A 21,526-nucleotide genomic window follows, 5' to 3' on the forward strand; every position below is an offset into this window, starting at 1 on the left:
CCACGTGCCCTGCTCCACCTGGCAGCAGCTGGGGTTCTGGGAGCTCACGTTTGTTGAGTGTCTACTACGTGCTAGGCCTGCCTCTCGGGGCAGGAGACTAAGGCTGGGGTTTGAACCCGGCCCTCATTTAGAACCGCACCCTGCCCTCCCTTCCCCTGCACTCTCCCACTCCCCATCCTTTCAGGGTGGCCCTGCTCCTGACAAATTTCTGGATTCATTATCTACTGCCTGTCATTAAAGTCCCAAACCATCACTTGGACAGTCAAATCCCAGATGCCTCTATCACTCGCCAACTGGACAAGTTTGGTGTGGGCAGATGACCGGTCCTCACGCGACCTCAGCACCTCCCGGCCAGGCCAGGGACCCCAGGGACGAGAGGTCAAGGCTGGGCCCCGTCTCCACTGGCTCACGGAGGCTGCAAGGACCCACTTGCTCGACTCTCATTGCATTTATGTTTTTACAATTTGGCCTCACAAATGGAAATAATCAAGGAGAAAGGATTTCATTCAAAGTGTCGTTTTCACCGCTGGAAGTCCCGGTGGTCATGGCCGCTGCCCAAGATCCTCTGGTGTCTGCAGGGGGGCCCCAAGTGGAAGGCCGGGCGAGGGCGCTGCTGCCCGGGGGCGCCCCTCTCACCTTCTACCCATTTGCTCCAAGAAGGGCCTTTGCTTTCCCTCCCGTGGCTCTTCAGCCTCGGCTGCGAAGCCCCCATCCTGAAACACCTCCTCCCAGCTCCACGTCCCCACCTGCCATAAAGGCTGCTCTGCCGGCCCAGCCCCTGCTACCTGAACCCCCCACTCTCTGCAACCCGGACCCTGGCCCAGTCCCACCGCGACGCTGCCCGCAGAGGTGCCCAGAGCCTCCACGTCCACTGTCTCCTCACTGTGCCCTCCTGACAGGCCCCTGGATCCCCTCCTGGGCTGCCCTCCGCCCAGCCCTCTGCCCTCACCTCCTTGAGGGGCTCCTCCACCCCTCAAGACCTCAGGCTCCCATTTCCCGGGTCATGCCTTGTGAATCCAGGTACCAGCCAGCCCACATCTCCACCCGCCCATACACAGGCCTTTCTAGAAGTGGCTAGACGCACAAGACCCCCGCCACACTTTCCCATCCCTGCTGTCCCCCAGCCCAACCCTCCCTCGACAGCGTAATTTAGATTAAGAGCCCCTCTCCTTTCCTTACCTTCAGGCCAGCTCTACCTGCTACTGGGGGCACCCTCCCTGGCCCCTCCCAAAGCTCCTTTGTTTGCTGCTTACCTCTTCCCTCAGGCCCCAGCTTAAATTCCACCCCCTCCAGGTAGTCTTCCGGGATGTGGCTCTAACCTCCTCTAGGGGAAAGGGACCTTCTCCCTCCCACGGGGGGGTAAATTTCAAATTCTTTACTTTCTGCCCTGGGCTTACCAAGACTGAGTCAATGGTGGAGAGGAAACAGCCGTCCTTATTTCTGGACCTTCACAAGCCTTTAAACAGATGTTTGCTGAATCCATCTAAATGAGTTTAAGGAGCCCCTCTGAGGACTCGAGCCCTCGTTAGCAACAAAAGCTGCACACATCCCTCTTCCCCCAAAATAAACTCAGCCAAAACCAGGAACCTCCCGGAATATACCGCCTCTGGTTCTAGAATGCTGAGCGCCTTTCCAGGGCACATGAGGGTGGGTTTTCCCCATCGGCCCTTGCCGGATCCTACAGCGGTGATGCCACGCCAATCCCTCCCCCTGGGAGTAGTTAGAGTATTCTGCAAAGAGGCACCAGGGAAGCAAAAGCTGGGGTTCTTTTGTTGCTGCTGTCTTCGTCGAAGGCTCCCACATGACCTTAGAGGAAGCACACAGAGGCACCGGCACCTTCCCAGCTACACGCTCGGCCATCCCCACTCAACACCAACTTCTCACTCAGTGCAAAACTGCCTCCTCTCCCAGGAAGGACAGGGACACTGGAGAGAGCTCTCAGCCTGGCCTTCGCCGTCAACTCGGGACGACAGCTCCCAGCCCCTCCTCTTGGCCCACATATAGGACTCCTGGCAGCTCCCTCCCCCCACCCCGCCTCCCCCCAGCACCCAGCTCCCCGTGCAGACCTGCCTGGCTAGCAATTTGAGCCCAGGGTCAGCACAGCCGAGCTCAGGACTTCTATTCCTGGCTCAGCCGGCAAATTGCTTCGTGACCTTGGGAAAGTCCCCAGGCCGCCTGACCCCATCTGCGAGCGCCGTTAATAACGCGAGGTGGGACGTTAGAGCAGGCCCCGCTGGAAGCCACGTCGTTTCGAGGTGACCCCGTGTCTCTCCAGCCGGCTGTTCAGAGCCCTCGGGGGAAATGCTTACACAACACCTGGAGGCCCTCTGAGCGCAGAGAGCCAGGGCACAGGGTCAAGGCCTCGGATGCTCCCGACTGGAGGGACCTCGCCCGCTCAGGTCGGCCAGTCACAGTGGGGAGGGCGGCCACCCTCGCTTACAGACAGGAGCGCCTCAGAGCCCTGCCCATGGGCGGGGGGGGGGGGGGGACAAGCTCACCTGTCTCGCAGGTGACAAGCCCGTGAGCCTCACAGGCGGTGCAGGGCGGGGTGGCTGGGATCTTAGGAGGAACAGGAGGGGGGAGGGGGAGGGGCCTGAGCTAAGTGGTCCTCCCAGTGCCTCCAGCTGCCTCTGCCCACTCCTGGCAACTCTTCAGACGCAGAGCCCACCAAAGAGGTGAAATGCAAGAGCGTGTGGTCACAGCTGGCCAGGTCGGGCCCTGGGCAGGAAGCCGGTTCTCCAGACTCACCCCACTGCTCTTTCTATTAACCCACGATCTCCAAACTTCACTTTCCACAACAAGATCAGCAGGGGTCACGCCCTCATCTCCATCACCCACAGACCAATTTGGGGGTGGAGCCCAGGAATCTACGTTTTCAACAGGTAGCCCCGCCCTCCTCCCCTGAGGGAGGTGCCCCGGGGCTCCCTCTTTGAGAGCCACCCCATTACCCCAGCTTGCTCTGTCATCTGACTTGTGGTGTGATCTTCTTTTAAAAAGTAATTTTAATTTATCTCTTCCCCGCCTCTCTCCCCCAAAAGGATTCGAAGCAGCGTTACCAACCTCTGATATGGAGACGTGTTTATTATTTTTACGGTTTCTGCAGCAAGCTCCCCGGAACTCGAAGGGGAATTATATTCAGAGAGAATCGAGTCCCCAGCGTAAGTCAACATTATTCATTTAACAACTTCTATTGGCGCATGGAGGTGTGAGCGGGGCCCTACCCAGAGACGTCTCCTGTGGTTACGGGAAGATTTAATTCACGACATCCAAGAAAAATAATTAGGGGGAGTAGGAGGAAGGAGGTTGTGTGGAGGGGCCCACAGACACTGCTGTTTCTGACCCCACCCGCTGCCGGTTACCCCAAGCATCCCCGTGGCTTCGATCAGGGGCTGCAGGGCCCGCCCTGGGCAGGTCTCATGGGGACCCCACGTGCAGACGAGGGGGGCTGGTACCACCGAGCCCGTCTGGACAGAACTCTGGGGAGGAGGGATCTCCATGCTCATTCGGACCAGCCAAGCCACCCATGCCCAGCGCTCAGCTATCGGGGGAGCACCCCGCATGGGGGGCCGCCCAGGAGCCCCTTCCCTCCCCGGGCCTGAGCCAGGATTCTCCAAGAAGGCTGAGGGAGCGGGGTCCAGGTGAGGGGGATTAGGTGTCCCTGCTCAGCTATTAGCAGCGCTGGTGCTTTCTTAAGCACGTTGTAAATTATACCGAAGAGTCCTGAAAGATCAAAGTTGGTTTTTAACCTGCGTTGTCTTTTGGAGGTAGGACACAGAAAACCAGACCCCGCTGGGGGCAGAGGTGCTCCTGTGAAAGCCGAGGCCTGCTGGTGGGGGTGACGCTCTCCCCCTCCCCACGGCGACCCGGATCTAGGGGTGGCCCAAGCCAGCAGCCTGATGGTCAGGGCAATGATTTACGGTGGAGAGGGGACAAGAGGCAGGGCAGGGGCAGTTGGGAGTGACCGGCCCAGACCTGGTGCTAACAAATCCCAGTGCAGCCCACAGGGACCCAGAAAGCAGGGATCTGCTACAAAGAACCTTCTGGGTCATTGTGTCCAGCCTCCCCTCTGAGAGATGAGATAGTGAAGAAACAGGAGGTGGGACACATGCCCGGGAGGAGGAGAGAGTGAGAGAAAGAAAAACATCTTCCCTCACACACCACTTCGCCCTGAAACTGTACAACACCAGCTCCAAGGAACCACAGCCATTTTTATGTTTTATGTTATTAACAAGCCTGGGGAATACTACATATCTATTTTGGCCCACATCTCACCTTCCTCTCTATCATTCCAAGACAGAAGGACACTCCCTCTTCCAAAGGTCTGCCAGTCTGATCTCTGCAGCCCAGAGAGGTTAAGTGATCAGATCCAAGTCACACAGCACCACAGACAAGGTGAAATTCAAATCTGATTCTCAGCTCAGTCCTCCCTCCCCTATCAGGAGAACCCAGGAAAATCTAACTCGAGACCAGTAACGGCTGAGGATGGCCCATCTTTTAGTTATTTAAGACCACCTGAGGGACCTCCCTGGTGGTGCAGTGGTTAAGAATCCGCCTGCCTATGCAGGGGACACGGGTTCGAGCCCTGGTCCGGGGAGATCCCACATGCTGTGGGGCAACCAAGCCCGTGCGCCACAACTACTGAGGACTGTGCTCTAGAGCCCGCGAGCCACAACTACTGAGCCTGTGTGCCACAACTACTGAAGCCTGCACGCCCTAGAGCCCGTGCTCCGCAGCAAGAGAAGCCACCGCAATGAGAAGCCCGCGCACCGCAACGAAGAGTAGCCCCCGCTCGCCTCAACTAAAGAAAAGCCCGCGTGCAGCAACGAAGAACCAACGCAGCCAAGAATAAAAAAAATTTAAAAAAAAAAAGACTGCCTGAGTAAACACTTAGAACAGCACTGTCCAAAAGAACTTTCCACGATGGCTGAAGTGTTCTGTATCTGAGCTGTCCCACGCAGTTGTCCCCAGCCACGTGTGGCCACTGAGCACTTGAAACGTGCCCAGTGCAACCAAGGTACTGAATCTTTAATTTCATTTAACTTTTAATTAACTTAAAATTTAAAAATTAAATTTAAATAGCCTCATGTGGCCAGCGGCTACCATACTGGAAAACACAGATGTAGAATATAAAAAAACGACCACATTTTCCCAGCCAAAGGTTGAGATATTTGGTCTGAGAGGTACATGTGGGCTCATGGACAAAACAAGGCAGAGTATCTGATTAGGAGAGAATCCAGAGCTTATAGCTACAGTGAGTTCAGACCCCCAGCTGCCCCAGCAGGGGTCTCCTGGAAAGCTGTAGTCTAGAAACATTTCAGGAGTCTGAGAACACTCCTCCCTGGGGAGTTGTTTTGAGGCCTCATTTCTCAAGTTAGTGACAGGAGTCTGCAGCTAACGTTCACCAGGTAGAGGGACCATCATGACGGTGTCAGAAGAGCAACGGCATTCTTCCTGGGAGGGGTGACATGGCAGTGGGTAAGGAGGGAGAGTCCCGCCTTTAGACAAAAGATAGACATTATAAATGGATGGGTGAGTGTATAGGTGGATGGAAGATGGATAGATGGATGATGGATGGATGGATGGATGGATGGATGGAAGAAAGGAATGGAGAGTGGGAGAAGATGGAGGATGGATCACGGACAGGTGGACACGATAGATGGAAAAACACAGGACATGTCTGCTTTCCAAAGTCCCAGCCACATGGACCATGTCCAGAATTTTCCCAACATACCTCAGTGGGTTTTCAGGAAGATACAAGTATTTTCTGGTCAATAAGACCATGAGGCCAGTGAGCCAGCAATCTGCGCCCAGGGGTCCTCAGTCGGGAGGGCACGTCCTCTCTCCCCCGCTAGGTCTCGCTCTAGAAGGGGCCTGGAGCTCTCAGGGTGCCTTTTGTCAGGCTGGAAAGGAGAAGTTCAGCCCGCACAGAGAAAGGAGGCTTCCTGGGTTTCTGCAGATGCAAACTCCGGAAGACTAGACACACAAGGCCAATGGGCCAGCCCGCAAGACCTGGGCAAGGCCTCCAGGGAGAGTGCCCTGTGGGGCGGGGCTGCAGGGGCCTGTCTGTCCTGCGCAGAAACACGGGTGCCCTGGAGTCAGGGATGTCCGGCTCTGGTTGGCTCCTGCCTTTCCTCTCCTTTCTTTATCACCTGGGCTTCCTTTCCCACGCCCCGTCTCCCCTGGGTCCTTCCCACCACACCAGGTGTCACCTCCATTACAGCCATCCCTTAATCGGCGGTCCTAATCGGCAGTCACGCACCCCAGCGACCACACGTCCTAGGCATCTATTTACTGCAGGCGTCGCCTGACGGGCTTTATCCCCATCATGTCCTTTGATGCCCCCACAGGCCACAGGTAGGGACAATTATGATCCCCGTCCCACAGATGAAGAAACAGGCTCCAGGAGGTCATGGACCTTCCTCAAGTCGCAAAGGGAGGTCTGACTCACAGGGACCAATGCTCGAACTTACGCTCGCCACGCAGGAAGAAGCGTGGGCATTTGTTGAATGACTGCACGAGCGAGTGAGAGAAGGAAGGACAATTTGAAGCTGTTCCGGGTGGGCTAGGGGACTGAGGTTGGGTAGAAGAAAAGCGTGAAGGTAGGCCAGCCCTGAAGAAGGCCCCCGGCCACACCCAGCCGGCCCAAGATCCCCAGTTCCCCCAGAGACTCCTGGGCTCACAGATGGGGCCTGGAACACGGGACAGCAGATGGAGAAGCTGACCGCAGTGGGCAAGGATATCCACGGGTTCTAACCTCTGCCCACCTGCCCCCATCGGCATGGGGCCCAGGCCCTCCACAGCGGGCCTCCTGCCCTGGCTGTCAGGGCCACTCGACAAATCGCAGGCAGGCCAGGCCTGGGGCAGCCCCTGCTGGTCCCTTCCTCCCCTGGGCTCCTCTCCTCCTTGCCTTTTCTGCAAAGAAGTCAAATTTGCCACTCGGCTGCATTAACCAAGCCGGTAATGAATGGCAACTGTGTGGTGTGGCCGCTTGGAGAGGGAGACGCAGGCCAGGCGTGGACCCCAGCAACCAGGCAATTTTCCAGGCTCTGCTTCCGAGCCCCTCCATTCAAGCCCCCTCCCGCCCGCCCCCCCCCCAGCTCTCCACACCCCCCCCCGCCCCCCATAAGAGAGAAGCAGCATGCTCTGTCATCAGAACCGCATTGTTCTGGCCAGAAGAAAAAACGGGTCCAGCAGATGGCAGGTGTAACAAAAGCAGCTTGCTGTGGCCAAACCAATTATTTATCTAATTATGATTTACCACTTAACCACATGATCTTTCTGCAGAGTTGTGGGCAATTAAAACCAGGGTGACTATGTGGATTATGCAAATGGGCTGGAGCCCAGCGAATAAAATTGGAGATTAGACATTCACACAGGCAGAAGCTGGCACAGGGCAGCCCCCAGGGGGGGCGGAGGGGCCTGAGGAGAGGGGAGGCTAAGGGGCCAGGCTGGGGGGGTCACGAAGGATGGGAAGCAGGAAGGAGAGAGAATGGAGGGGAAGGGGATAAGGGAGGGTGGGGGAGGGGATCCGGCTGTGGGAATCACACCTCCCCACCAGGCCTCCAGGCTACCCGAGTGATGACATCAGGCCCCTGGGAGAGGGAAAGTCAAGGCAGCTGGCGAGACAGGAGCTGCAGAGAACATGGGCCATGGAAGGGGGGTGCACCCCCCAGGGCGACTTGGAGGCCAGGCTGGACAGGGCGAGGTGAGGCTCCGAGAGCCAAGGCCAGGGGAAGCCACACTCCAGGACTGAGTGGTGGCTGGGGAGTCTCCGAGCAGGGGAGGGGAGGGGAGGGGACTTGGACCCTTGGCTGTGGGTGACTTTCCAAGGTTCTCCGAGCACCAGACGCAGACTCAGCGCGTTGCTGTGAATTATTTTGTTTGCTCTTCATCACCACCTTGGAGGCACGGCACCAGGGGGCCCGTTTTACAGATTAGGAAACTGAGGCTTAATGAGGTTCTTTGCCCAGGTGGTGGCCTGCAGGGCCGGTGTGGGTGTGGCCGGCCCAGGCAGCCTCCTGACCTGCGCTGAGCCCCCAGCCTGCCAGGGCAGGTTCCTTGCTGGAGGGGGCGGGGCAGGCTGTGCATGTGCGCAACTCTCAGCCGGTGAGGACAGGTCTGTTCAGGTAGTGACCAGACCAGGACGCGGGACGCCCAGGATCAGTCCCAGCTCCGTGACTGACCAAGCAGCTGTGTGGTCCCAGCCAGGTCACCTGTCTTTGGGCTCAGGGTCCAAACAAAGGAACTGGAGATGATGACTTCTCCTTCCTCTGCCACTCTAAAGGTGGGGGCGACACGCTCCAACATCCAGAAGTGCTCCAGATTGCCCCCGAGATGGCTGAGCAGAGGAAGGAGGGACCGGAGAGAGGCGGCCCATAGAGATGACCAGGAATCATCACTGGTTTCCTCTGTTACTAATAAAAGCAAAAACTTCCAGAACACTGGTCCCAGATCCTACTCCAAACGCTTTGGGTGTCTTACCCCATCAGCCTCATAACAACCCTGAGAGCTGGTGCTACAATTATTCCCATCAATTGAGGCACAGAGAGGGTGAGTAACTTGCCTAAGGTCACACAGCTGGCAAATGGCGGAGCTGGGATTGTCATTCACTGATTCATTCAACAGATATTTGAGCAGCCCCTGAAATGCCAAGTTTGGGGCTGGAAGTTAAATATAAAAACCAACATAAGAGAAGGTCCCTGTTCTCAAGGACCTGTGTTCTGGTGCAGTGACATTTTTGCATCCGCTGTGATTAAGCGGAGGAGGGGCGCTATGGCCAGAAAAGCTCCTCCCCTCCTACCCCTGCAGTATGGGGGAGGGGCAAACCCTCCTCCCACAGACACACGTGAAGGTCACTGAGACATAGGAAGGGGGTCAGAAAAGGAAAACCACATAGAAAATCAGTTCCTACCACGGGTGTTCTTTCCACTAGATCTGCACTTTCTGGAGGGTGGTCACAAGGTGCCACTTAAATTGCAATACAAATTAATTCAAATCAAATCAAACAAAAGCTTCAGTTCCTCAGTCTCACTAATCCTCGACAGCCACACGTGGCCAGCAGCTACCAATTTGGGCATCGCAAATCTAGAACATTCCATCATCCTGAAATACTGCACCGACAGTTCTGCTCCAAGGTAAGGTATGGGTAGGCAGGATTTTTACCTGCTTTGTTCACGGATGAACCCCCAGCACCTAGAGCAGCGCCTGGCTCTTCACTTTCGGAAGGAAAGAACGAATGCAAGGCGTCCCCTAAGAAGGATGACAGGGCCAATGTGGAAAATGGAAAAGGAGCAGCCAGAGTGCTGGTGAGGTCTGAATGCTGACCCGACAGCCTGCCAGCGCCAGGTCCACCAGCCCCGGGGCCCATGTCAGTGCCCAGTGGGGAGGCCCTTCCCACCGCAGCCAGCGCCCAGGTGACCTTCCCCATGACCCCAGCCCAGCGAGGCCAGGAGGAGGAGGGATGGCTCTCTTCACAGAGAAGCCAGTTCCCTACTGAGACGCAGCCCCTGGGAGCCGGGGCGGAGTGACGGACGCCCTAGGGACCCCCACCCTCTCGTCTCACCTCTGAACTGCCATCCTCTCCTCCTCCCTTTCTGAGTCAGGGCCCTCGGTTCCACTGTGTGTGGGGGGGAGGGCGGGGAGGTTAGCAAGTTCGGAGGAAACTTTGGCTAAATCATCCGGCTCCCAGGAGGCCTCCAGGAGCCCCGGACTAAGCCAGGGGCTGCCCAGTGAGGACACTGCACTTTGGGGTCAGGTGCTCTCCTGAGGATCTGATGAAAGCAACGGACCTCCAGCTCGAAGACGGTCAGGATAAGCCCAGTTGTGCCATAACGGCGGGGATCTGTGACCCTAATGTGTCTTCACGCTCTGGGAAGAGCAGGCAGAAGGTGAGACCGAGCCTGCGTCCGGCCCCCGCCACAGCTCAGCAGGAGCAAGGTGGCCAGGGCCCCTTCTCCAGCCAGGCCTCAGGTGGCCCCCGTGACACAAGCTGTGACCCTGGCCCCGACCCCAAACGGCAGGGTGAAGGGTCTGCCCCGCACGCCTGGCTGAAACCCCCCACTGTCCCCAGCAGGGCACCCGGCCACGTGCCACCCCCGGTCCAGTTCTGAGTCTGTCCCGTCCCCTACAAATGCCGTCCTAAGTCCCCTCTACCGAGCTGACCAGCGCATGCAGTATCCCTGGGGGACAGGAGTGTCCCCATTTCACTGGCTGTAAGACATAGGTTCCCAGAGGAAAGTGAGCTGCTGAGGGCCGCAGAGCCAGGCCTGAGCTCGAAGGGACGGCGGGCTCCTGTGTCCGTGCTGTGGTCCTCCACACTCACGAACTCACACCCTCTCACACATGCACTGTCGTACACACACACACTCACATTTAATGCTTCATAAATGTTATTCCCTTGCAGAATCAGTAAACAAACAGCAGGGACCCACCCCCTTCCAGAGACGCCAGAGAAACTCAAACACCAGGTTCCGGCCAAGGCTCTTCTAGAGGTTTTCCAGAAACGCCCGGGCCCCGCCCCCCCACCCGGGCCCCGCCTCCATCAAGCGTCCAGGCCCCGCCCACCCACTGCCTTGGGTCGAACGCCCATAGCCTTCTCCGCTATCACCCAATGTAGCCTCAGGAGGGGGTCTGCAGTTCGGTGGGGGCGGACGTGGGTCCCCCCACCCGCCCCTGTCACTAAGAAACAGGGCCCTACGTCACCCAGACGCCACCCCAGCAGGCCTGGACGGCTGGCCTGGGTCTCGCGCCCTCGGGGCAGGCGCTAGCACACTCCCAACCCGAGATGAGAAATCTGTTGCAAGGCGCTCTTTAGCCCTGGCCTGGAGGCTGGGGGCAGGCGGGGCGGGGGGAGGGGGGCGGAGTTGAGAGGGGAGGCGAGTAGGGCCTGGGGGTCAGGACAACCGTGCCCCAACGGCGCGCCCGAGCTGGGGGCGAGCGCAGGGGCGCGGGCGCTCGCCTCCCCTCCCGCAGCCCCTGCCCCCTCCCCTGGGCCCCGCCTGACAAAGGCCTGCCTTCCTCCGGGTAAGTGCTCCGTGCTAATAACGGCAGCGGCGGCAGATCCCGCCGCCTGCCTGAGTTGATAGGAGATTTATGCAGCCTGCAAAGTCGGGAAACACAGAAGTATTTCTCATAATACTTCTTGTCCTACCAAAGGTCACGGGCAGGGCCCATCAATCCCACGAAATAAAGAAGGTCCTGGTTTTGCTTGTTCTTCAGCGAAGGAGGAGAAGAGCCTTTTAATCGCCTCATTTGGAGAGCTGGCTGGGGTTGTATGTCATCCGAATTACAGATTCAGCATTAATTGACCAGATGTGGGGGGCTCTCTCAGGGCCCCGGAGGACCATAAAGCCATTCCCACACTGGTAATTAGCAGACAGCGAGGCCCAGGCTGGGCCACCGGCCCCCAAGGCACGCAGCGGGAGGAAGTAGGGAGCGCACCGGATGCTGGGGTCGGGGGGGACACTGGTCATCCACTGAGCATGTGCAGTGTGCCCTTGAGTCCAGGGGCCCCAGGGGCTCAGAGGCCCACCCTCCACGCAGCAGGACTGAAGCCCTGCCGCCCTGTAGGGCACACTACATCCTGAAAAGTGGGTGGAAGGGGGTCCTTTCTCCCCGACAACTGCCTGCCCCGAGTGCCTCCGGCTGGTGGAAGGTCCTGCCCTCCTGCCAGGAGCCCAGCGGGACGCAAGCAACCAGCTGCAGAGCAGGGGCCGCCCCAGTGAACCGAAGCTGGTGTGGACATGACCCCGCCACCAGAGGAGTGGGCTCACCAGCTGACCTCCTGGCAACTGCAAAGGGTTGAATGGAGAGGCTCTCTCTGCAGAGAACCGGGAGGACCAGAGGTGACAGGTGAGAGGGGGACATCTACAGGGATGACATTAAGCTAGTTCCCAACCGGTCCAGCAAGGCCAGAGGCTGAAGCAGGGGCCAAGGCTGCCTGTCCTACAAAACTGTAACTCTTTACTGGCCCAGACATGGGAAGGTCTGGGGGAGGGGGCCCAAGGGAGAGTCCAGGAAGGCATGGGGGTGGGGAGATGGGGATCACCAGCCCTGTTAGTACTGGCTCCCTGGGGACAAGTGGGAGACCTTCCTGGGGTCCTGAAGCCTCCCCCTCCCCCTCCCTGGGCCTCTGCTCAGTGATGGGGGCAAACCTACAATGGGCCTGACCCGAGAAGCCCTACTGCACCCAGGTGTGTCCCTGGGCGTACCAAGGTGGGAAGCACACCAGCTCATCCCCAGGACCCTGGCAGGTGTGTCCTCGTCCCCCCCGCCATCCCCCCTCGGAGCGCGACCACCCGGAGCCCCACATGCACACTGCTGCCCCATCAATTCTGCTGTAATGTGTTTTATGAACATACAGATGGCATGGCTGGGCCAGGGGGAAGGTTTTACCTTGGGATAAGAAATTAACACTGGCAAATAGCAAATTTACTGCATGTATTTTCATTTTCCTAATACCAGTACCATCTGCTAGCAATTGGGGCTCCACATCGCTGTTTTCCCCCTTTATTTCTCCTGCCTGCTCTTTTTTATTTATTTTTTTCATTTTCCGAAGCCGGGCCCTCCAGATGCCTCCGGGGGCGGGGGGTTTCATCATCCCACCAGGGAATGCAGGCTGTGACTGGCAGCCAGCAATCCCCGCCTGGGCCAAGGGCCATCCCTATGTTTGTCTTCTCCAGGCTGTGGGTGATGGAGGTCCCCCCCAATTCCATGCCTCGGAGGAGTGATGTGAGCCCAACAAGAAAGACAGACTTTATCCAACCCACACGCTGAACTGAGGCAGTTCAATAAAACCCAGCTACATCAAGACCCCTGGCAGCTGTGGGCACTTATTTCTCCCTTGCTGCTTACTAGAATTACTTAAAATTAAAAAGTTAGCTACTGTGCATTCCACATGGAGCTCCCACCGGGCAGGAGGAGTGATGTGGGGCTGGGGGTCTCACGGGCTGCAGGGGGGCCCGGGGCCACGGATGACTAGTGCATGAGACGGAGAGGGGGCAGAAGCTTGAAGGTCCTCTGCAACACAGGGGGAAAGCAGTCCCTTTGCACCCAGCTGTGTGGCCAGGGTTCTGTGTGTTAGCTGGTCCCAGAGGTGGGCAGAGGAGATGTTCCCCCATATGCGAGGCCATGGAGCAGGACGGTGAGCGCGACGACGGAGCACCTTTTAGGAGCAGCTGTGACTCTCGGCCAAGCAGCCTGGCAGCGGGACAGCTGGGGCGGCCGGGCTTCCGGAAGGAGGGAATCCATCCTGGGAGCCCCTGGAAGAACACACGTCCCAGGGCCAGCTGCTGGAGAGCCCACAGTGGGGCAAGACCAGAGAGAGGAGTGGGAGGAGAGAGGCTGGGGGTGGGAGGCGGGAGCAAGGTCCCTCCCCCAGCGAGGCCAGGGCACGCGCATGTTTTAGAGCTGGAAGACCCCTGGGTCCGAGGCCACATGGGGCTTCAGTTATGGGCTGAACGGTGTCCCCCCACCCCTAAGTTGATATGTTGAAGCTCCAACCCCAGGACCTCAGAATACCACCTCGTTTGGGAACAGGGTCATTGCAGATGTAATTCATTAGCTGAGATGAGGTCATGCTGGAGTAGGGTGGGCCCCTAAGCCAATGACTGGTGTCTCTATAAAAAGGGGAAAGTCGGATACAGACACATGTAGAGGGAAGACAGCTGTCTCCAAGCCAAGGAGGGAGGCCTGGAACACACCCTTTTCCCACGGCGGCAGGAGGACCACCCCTGCTGAGGGCCACCTTGAGCACAGACTTCTGGCTCCCAGAGCTGAGAGAGGATGCATTTCTCTTGTTTAAGCCACACAGTTTGTGGTACTTTGCTGCGGCAACCCTGGAACAGCTGACCAGCCCTTCCTTGAACAGCTGTCTTGAAACAAGTGACCACCTTGGTAAGCCTCAGCCTCATCTGTACTGCCTTCCTTCATAGGTAGCGGATGGAAAATTGATTATTGATGATAACGGCTATCTGATGTCCTAAGCACTGCACAGTTAATCCTTGCAAAGCCCTGCTCCCATCATGAAGTAGGTTCTTCTACTACCCCCATTTTATAAGCAAGGGAACTGAGGCACAGAGAGCTTCAGTAACTTGCCTAAGGTCACACAGCTAGTAAGTAGCAGAGCCAGGAAGTGAACCCAGGCAGGCCAGCCCTGAGTCCGTGCTCCTCACCACGTCGCACCCCTGAGCAAGAAGAGGTGTGGACCGGGGACCTGGCTCGGTGCCTGGCTTGGAAGCACTTAGGAAGGACCCCTGCTAGTATCATCCCACCAGCTTTACAAATGAGGCAACTGTGGCCCAGAGAGAGGAGGTGACTTGCCCAAGGCCCTTCGGGAAGCCAGCACCAGAACCGGGTAGACCAACATCTCCTGATGCCAGACAGCAATTACAGGGGAGGGTTCTAGACTCGGGCTGGGGCAGGGCAGGAAACTCTCCTCCCCCACCAATGGAGATACAGTTGGGGAGAAAAACGCCCCCAAACCAACAAGGGGCCGAAGCAAGAGTCTGGAGAAACTGCCCGCCACACAGGAGAGAATCCTGCTGTCCCTGGCGTCCCAGCTGGTATCTCCTGGCATGGCTACACCCCAGCTCCGGGCTCCATTCCTGGGTATCCTAAAAATGCCACTTCGGCTGCCATGCAGGAGGGCCACTAAAAAGGGGAGAGGGAGAAGGGAAGCCCCAGATGGATGGATGGGGCCCTTTCAGGAGCCAGAGCAGCAGGGCAGAGCAAGGAGCATTCCAGACAGGCCTCTGGTCTCTGCTGCCCTTGGGGACCAACGGGTAGAGGCGACTGGACCCCAGGATGCCGGCGGTGCACGGGCTTGGCAGGCCGCGCCACGGGGGCTGGCACCCACCGGCCAAGCACATCTCAGTGGCCTGCCCTCCCCGCCGCTGAGACAAGCGCAGGTGGAGGCTGCTGGCTCTCCCCTCAAACCACTCAGTTCATCACGCCTTTTATCCCGCACCTTTTCACAAACGCCCTGGCGACATTTCTTTCCCATCAGCAAAAGGGAGGAGGCAGGATCCAGCCCCACATGGCGGATCTGGCCCTGGAACACTTCCCCTGGCCCATCTTGGGTGGGGATTACATGGACCGCACTATTTATTTCCACGAGGGTTCTGGATTGATGGTGCACAGCAGTCAGGAGGGAGGAGTGGATCGGGTGGGCGGTGGGCGGGGGGGTAGGCGGGGGTCTCAGCAGCCTCCTCGTTGGCACTTGCTTCATTCAAACAGACCACACCCCACACACACAACCCTGGCTCGGCCAGTGCTGCCCCCCACCAACTTTTCCGGCCAGAGGGAAGCCAGAGCACGAGATTGGAGGATAAAATTTGATTTGAAAGAATTTTATCGCTCAGCCCAATGATGGCTTTAAATATTAAAAAGGCATAAAACGGAGGGGGGACGGAAAAGCTGTACCAAGTACCAGCCTCAGACAGCTTTTGCCAAACACGATGCCATCTGAGAAAAAACGAGCATTCGGAGAGAAAAAGTCTGCAGGGGCGGGGGGACCATTCTGCCTCCCTGATCCTCCTGCTTTACAGACATTTTCAAAGCAGCATCCTGGATCTCCCAAACCTTACCCAGAGACAGGTAATACCTTCATTATTGATGGATCAGTACCCGGAGAGTGTAAATTACTGAAACAAACACGGCGTAATTAGGGCATTAGAGGGAGCGTGGAGGGAAGGCAGGGTCTGCCACGCTTGGCTGTGGCTTTCATCTTTGCAGGTGTTCATCTCGGTGGCAGCCAGCATTCCCAGCCTGCTTACCATATGCATATCCCGGCTAGCCAGTTCTCAGCTGGGAGGTCCACTGGGAACTCCCTTCTGCCCCCAAAGAGGGGTCCCGAACCAGCCAGGCATTTTGGGGAACAAGCAGAGGGGAAGAGAGCAGGTCTCTAAGCACATATGCACGCGCGTGCACACACACACGTGCACACACACACAGAGGCGCGCACACACGCAGGCACGCACACAAAGACCCAAGGCCAGTCTGCGGGCTGTGCAGCTGGCGAGCCTGTGTCCCCGTCCCCATGCGTGCCCTCAGGATTTCATGACAAGAATGAAACTGATCAGGCAGCCTCCGGTTCCATAATTAGGGCCAATTGAAGGAGACAAAGAAATCTATGGAGATCACAGTGGGAAGTGGTAGTGATGAACGCTGGCTTTGAAATAGCATTTTGTACTCACTGGACCATCACTGTCTTTACATAAAAGCTGCCTGCCTCCTTTCTCCTGCCCCCTCCCCTGGGGCAGGGCGGCCAGGGAGGCTGGTTCCAGACGGCCCCCTCCACCAATTGCCTTTTCTGGGTCAGGCCTCATTTCTGGTGGCACAACTCAGAGGAGGATGGGGAGAGGGTCCTTTTTCGGTGTGCGTGCGTGCGTGCGTGCGTGCGTGTGTGTTTTGGCGGTGGGAAAAGACAAAAGGCGGGCATGAAAAGCACGCTGTCTCCCAGATGCATCTGAATTGGAGGGAGCTCGGGCAGGTGACTAACTTACTGGCTTTCTGGGACAGGACTCTGCGTGTGTGCACACACGTGCATGTGACTGGGTGTGCATGTGGATGTATGGAGCTATGTGTACATGCAAGAGTGTGCACGTGTGACTGTGTGTGCATGCAAGTTGACCACATGCACGATGGGAGATGTGTGAATGTGGTGTACACAGGCGTAGGTTGGGGGACTACAGGGGACCGAGAGCCTTGGAATCTGAGCCCGTTTCTTGCTCTCAATGTACTTCCTAAAAAGTTGGGACAACAAAACCAACCCAGGCCCAGAATTGACAGCCTTCAGCTCCTGAGGACCCTGGAAGCAGGCAAAGAAAGGTGAGACTGGGGGGAACTGGGGCGGCTGGCAGAACTGCAGACTGCAGGGCACATGTGGCCAGGGCTGCCCGCGCTGGGCCCCACCATCACACCTCGGGATTCTGGAAGGAGACCCCAGCTGAGAACGGCCGCCCGTCTCCTCAGCTGCCTGCTGCCCTGCTATGGGGCATGTGGGGCAGGGGTGTTGGAAGGCTGGGCCAGCCTCGCCCACTGTCCTCCAGAATTCCAGCTAGAGACCCCACGACAGCACCCTCAGGAAGGCGGCCGCCGGGCACCGCTGGGAAGAATGAAGGGGCTCCGGGCAGCGTCCCCGGCTGGCATCCCCGCGATTGTGCCAACCTGCTCACGCACGCACGTGTGGTTTCCCTCCTCGTGCCCACAGTAATCCTCTGACTTTACAGCAAATTATTAAAACTCACTTATATTTAATCTGCCGTCTGGAATTAATTGAATTTTTACGCTCAGCAAATGCCACAGTTTGTGCTGCCTCCCGATTGCTGGCTTGGAACAGCTAAATGACAAGGCAGCAGACCAACCGCAGACTCTGCAGACAGGCTCTGGGGCTAAAAAGGCATTAAGAGGCGGGCGTGGGGAGGGTAGGGGGGTGCTGCATGGGACAGCCCGACCCCACCTGACGGCCTGAACCACGGAGAACAAAAGCTCCGTTTATCAACACAGGGAGGGAGGCCTGGGCTCAGTACCTGGGGCACCATGCTCCAGAGGACGCCCCAGAGGCAGGAGCAAGCCAGGAAGGACCCCTCCCCTTGCTGGGGGTGTCCCCCTGGTTGATTTCAGGCCAGGGAAGCTCTGCCCTCTCCCAAGTGACCGGGCTGTGGCCGGCCCCCAAAGAGGCCCAAAGAACACCATCTCCTTCCTTGAACTTGGCATTCGCAGCAGCCCAGCACGCGGGGGCTTCCGACCCCTCTGAACCCTGGCCAACTTCTGCAGCGGGGTTCCACCCCGAAGGCGCCGAAGATCCGAGGTCACATGGAATCCTGGCATGCTCCCTTCTTGCCAGGACACATTAATCCAAGGGGTGCTGACACCTCCGGAGGAGGAGGGGCAATGTTTGCAGAGCCCTGTCTGGGGTGCTAAGTGCATCCTCTTACATCTGCCAGGTTCAGAGTTCTAAGTGAGATGACACCAGGGCTGGTGCAGAAGTGGCTGTGTGTGTCTGCTCCCGCCCCCTTCCCGCCTGATTTCCACGCCAACAGCCAACCGCCTGCAGCCGGAAGACCAAACGGAGGAGGGGGAGGAGGGGGAGGGGGAGGGGAGGGGGAGGAGGGGGAGGAGGAGGGGGAGGGGAGGGGGAGGGGAGGGGGGAGGGGGAGGAGGCGGCAGCGGCTAGCCGCTGGTTTAGAGATTCTGAGCAGAGCCCACCCCCACCCACCCACCCCACACTGGCAGTGTCTGCTTCCTAAATATGACTGATCATCCAGTTGGGGTGGAGGGCTTTGAAAAATGCAGACCGCCCCCTCCCCGCCGGGGTCCAGCTCAGGTCCCCTGAACCAGATGTGCTGGGTGGTAGGGGCCTGGGGGCGGTGGGGGTGATGCTGTATTTTTTTAACTCCATGAAATTCAGATGCAGCCCGCTGGGGCTGGGAACCTCAGCGGGAGAATTACAACACTGGAGGGACTGGATTCCACCCCCTCCTGTTTGTAGGAAGGGCTCCTGAATGAAGGCAGAGGTCAGCCTGATTCACCAAGTGTGGAAAGTTCCAGGCAGCTGCAAGGGAGGGGCCACCAAGACTCACTGCATTTTGTGCCTGGGATCAGAGGCAGGAGGTAAAGCAAGGCTCAGTCCCCGTGGGACAGCCGAGTTACCTGGCCATGCCTGTCCCTGCCCCCGTCCGTACACACACACGCACACGCACACACACGCACACACACACACGCACACAGGCGCACACACACTTCTATGGAGTCAGGGAGCAGGGACCCCACTGGACCAGGTTCGCCTGTGTCCTGCCTGTGACCCTTCCCACAACAGTGGCACAGAAACAGGAAGGGCCCATCGACCCCGCCCTCCCCAGCTTCCCCAGACCCTAATCCCAAAAGGCACGCCCCCAGGTTTATCCAGGCTTCCGAGTGCCTGTCCCATTCAGACTCAGCAGAGAGCTGGGCCTCCTGGGCTCAGGCCCCGGGCTCGGTAGCTTCCCAGGACACCGGCCACACGTGGCCCTGGCCCAGGCCTGGCCGAGGTGGTGCTGCTGTCTGTTCCCTGGCATTCTTGTCACCAGGTACACTGACCATTCTGGCCCCCACAACCTGGCACTGATGCCGTGACCTCAGAGTCTGCCTTCCTGCCTAATTCCCAGCACGGGGGTGGGGGCTGGGGGGCAAGGAGGCTTCATCTTCATCTCTCAGGAAGCCTTCCTCTGCCCCCCACTCCAGGTCCTAATGCAGGAGGAGAGAGAGAAGCAGGAGGGGAGCCCCTCCCCAAACCAGGCCAGAGGTGTTTCACCAAATCCTTATTCAAACCATTCTCCGGGTCAGGCCCAGGGCCCGGCCCTGCCTGGAGACAGTCAGCCAACTTTCAGGCTCCTACACCACCTGGCAGGATGAGGAGATAATGCCCGGGCATTGTATCTGGGGCCTTAATGACTGTCTTGGTCAGCGTGGGCTGCCATGACAAAATGCCATGGATTGGGGGCTTAAACCACAGGAGGCTGGGAGTCCAAGATCAAGGCACTGGCAGGGCTCTCCCCTTGGGGTGCAGACCGCCTCCTTCTCCCCGTGGACAGAGAACACGCTCTTTATGTCTCTTCTTTTAAGGACACTAATTCTATGGGATTGGGGCCCCACCCTTAGGTGGCCTCATTTACTCTTTTTTTTTTTTTTTTAATTTATTTATTTATTTTTCAGCTGTGTTGGGTCTTCATTTCTGTGCAAGGGCCCTCCCCAGTTGCAGCAAGCGGGGGCCACCCCTCACCGCGGCGCGCGGGCCCCCCACCATCGCGGCCTCTCCTGTTGCGGAGCACAGGCTCCAGACGCGCAAGCTCAGCAGTCGTGGCTCACGGGCCCAGTCGCTCCGCGGCATGTGGGATCCTCCCAGACCAGGGCTCGAACCCGCGTCCCCTGCATTGGCAGGCGGACTCTCAACCACTGCGCCACCAGGGAAGCCCCTCATTTACTCTTAATTACTTCCTGAGAGGTCCCATCTCCGAATACAGCCACACTGGGGGGGTCAGGGCTTCAACATATGAATTTGGAGAGGGACACAAATATTCAGTCCATAACAGCAACCCCCCTGACAGGTGTCAGCCACCAGTGCCAGGCTGTGTGGCCAGCAAAACACTTGAACCTCTGAGCATCGGCTGGGACCTGTGTCAAACGGAGCTAACGCGTCTCCCTGGCAGAGGGCAGAGGGGTCCAGACAAGGTTTGACAGGCTCCTCTGGATCCCCACTGAGGACACATGACTGGGCGGACCCAAATTCAACAGCAGGGCAGAGAAACACCAGCCCTGCCCTCCTTCCCTGTGGCTCAGCTGCTGCCCAGCTTTCAGGGCTCACCACCTGCTCCCAAGTTCTTTTTTTTTTTTTTTAATTAATTTATTTATTTTTGGCTGCATTGGGTCTCCGTTGCTGCGCGTGGGCTTTCTCTAGCTGTGGCGGGCGAGCGGGGGCTACTCTACTCTTTGTTGTAGTGCGCAGGCTTCTCTTGTTGTGGAGCACGGGCTCTAGGCGCGCGGGCTTCAGTAGTTGTGGCACGTGGGCTCTAGAGTGTAGGCTCAGTAGTTGTGGTGCACGGGATTAGTTGCTCCGTGGCATGTAGGATCTTCCTGGACCAGGGATTGAACCCGTGTCCCCTGCACTGGCACACGGATTCTTAACCACTGCGCCACCAGGGAAGTGCCTGCTCCCAAGTTCTCCTCACATATCCAGCAAGGGTTCCTCCAAAGGCTCTGCATGTACTGCTTGCTCTCTCTTTCTCTTAGCTCATCTAATTCTCTCTCTCACCATATATTTTTCCACTGTGAGACCAGAGTATCTGCAACCAAAACCGCCTCTTGTTCTTCTTTGCTTTCCCCACGACTTGTAGGTGCTCAATACACATGCACAGAACGGACATTTAGAGCTGGGGCACCTGGCAACTTAGTCCAGGAGCTGAGCCAGGATCCAGCCACAGGGCCTTTGCACTTGCTGCTCCCTTCACACAGCGTGCTCTTCCCCCAGGAATCTACTGAGCCACCTCCCTCACTGCCATGAAAGCTCTTACTCAAGGCTTCCTAGCCTCCTCCCCCTGGCTGCCCTATCGAAAACTCTACCCACCCCTCGCCTTGCACTGCCTCCCCCTTTCCCTGCTGTCTCTTTCCTCTGTAACCCCCATTTATCCCATATCTTATTGATCTTGTCTGTTGTCTACCTCCCCCACTACTGTGTCAGGTCCAGGAAGTCAGGAGTTTTCATCTGCTCAGTTCAGTCCTGGATCTCCAGCGCCCAGCTTATAGTAAATGCTCAATTTACTTATTGAGTAAATGCTCAATAAATTTGTTGACTGCATGGAGTGAGCTCCCCATCCATGGAGGTATTCAAGCCAAGTGTGGAGGATCCTTCAGGGCCAGTTCTGACCTAAGACTTGGCAGTTCTGTGACTTTCTGAGATGAGGCTTCTTGGGGAATTCTGCTCCTGGGTGAGGGACGAGAGGCCACGCCAGGAAACCAGCCCTTAGTGGGTCTCCCACGCTCAGGTCTGGGG

At 57.8% G+C, this 21,526-nt stretch overlaps 1 protein-coding gene and 1 long non-coding RNA gene across 9 annotated transcripts in view; one reads left to right on the forward strand and one right to left on the reverse strand.

Moving 5' to 3' along the window:
- Positions 1–21,526, reverse strand: part of GSE1 (Gse1 coiled-coil protein) — a 422,062-nt gene that overhangs the window by 67,152 nt on the left and 333,384 nt on the right. The gene's annotated exons all lie outside the window — the stretch shown is intronic.
- Positions 2,801–4,415, forward strand: LOC130705746 (uncharacterized). Its single transcript, XR_009006132.1, has 3 exons — positions 2,801–2,882; positions 3,039–3,158; positions 4,298–4,415. It is a non-coding gene; the product is annotated as an uncharacterized LOC130705746 (long non-coding RNA).

Source organism: Balaenoptera acutorostrata, chromosome 19 (genome assembly GCF_949987535.1).
Source record: "Balaenoptera acutorostrata chromosome 19, mBalAcu1.1, whole genome shotgun sequence".
NCBI lineage: Eukaryota > Metazoa > Chordata > Mammalia > Artiodactyla > Balaenopteridae > Balaenoptera > Balaenoptera acutorostrata.